Consider the following 683-nt stretch of genomic DNA (forward strand, 5'->3'; position numbering starts at 1 on the left):
CATTTTGCGAAAATATAGATTATAAGAAAGATGCTAAATTGTTTTCTTTTTATTCTAACTCGAAAAAGAAGAAATTAAAAAAACCAAAAAACATCTTCGCACGCAAGGAAGTGCCACCTTATTATGAGCAAAAAAGTGACCCCCCCTGCAAGCTGGGACCGACCAGATTTGGAGGCTGACTTGTGGGCCAACAAAGTTGACGCGTACGGGCTTTGTTAACTCACTACTGGAATCCACTTATTTGCCGTCTGCCACCTCTTTGCCGTCCGCTGGCTGACGGCAAAGAAGGTCTTTGCCATCAGCCACAAGAAAACAGACGGCAAAGATGTGGCTGATGGCAAATGAAGTCTTTGCCATCAGCCAGTTCTTTGCCGTCCGCTGACTGACGGCAAAGAATCTTTGCCGTCCGCTAGCAGACGGCAAAGAGGTGGGTGGGTCCAGTTATTGTTTAACCAACTCAAGCCCACCGGCCCCACCTCTTTGCCATCCGCAAGCGGACGGCAAAGAAACTTTGCCGACCGTTGGCAGATGGCAAAGAGGCGGCTACGTTAACGGCCGTCCCGCCCCGTCTCTTCTCCCCACTCTCTCATTCATCCCCACCCACACCCGCGCCGCCGCCGCCGACCCCGTCTGCCGTAGCCGGCTGCCCCGCCACCCCACACCCCTCCCCTGCGACCCCCGAC

The sequence above is a fragment of the Triticum aestivum genome, chromosome 2D (assembly GCF_018294505.1).
Source record: "Triticum aestivum cultivar Chinese Spring chromosome 2D, IWGSC CS RefSeq v2.1, whole genome shotgun sequence".
Taxonomy (NCBI): Eukaryota; Viridiplantae; Streptophyta; class Magnoliopsida; order Poales; family Poaceae; genus Triticum; species Triticum aestivum.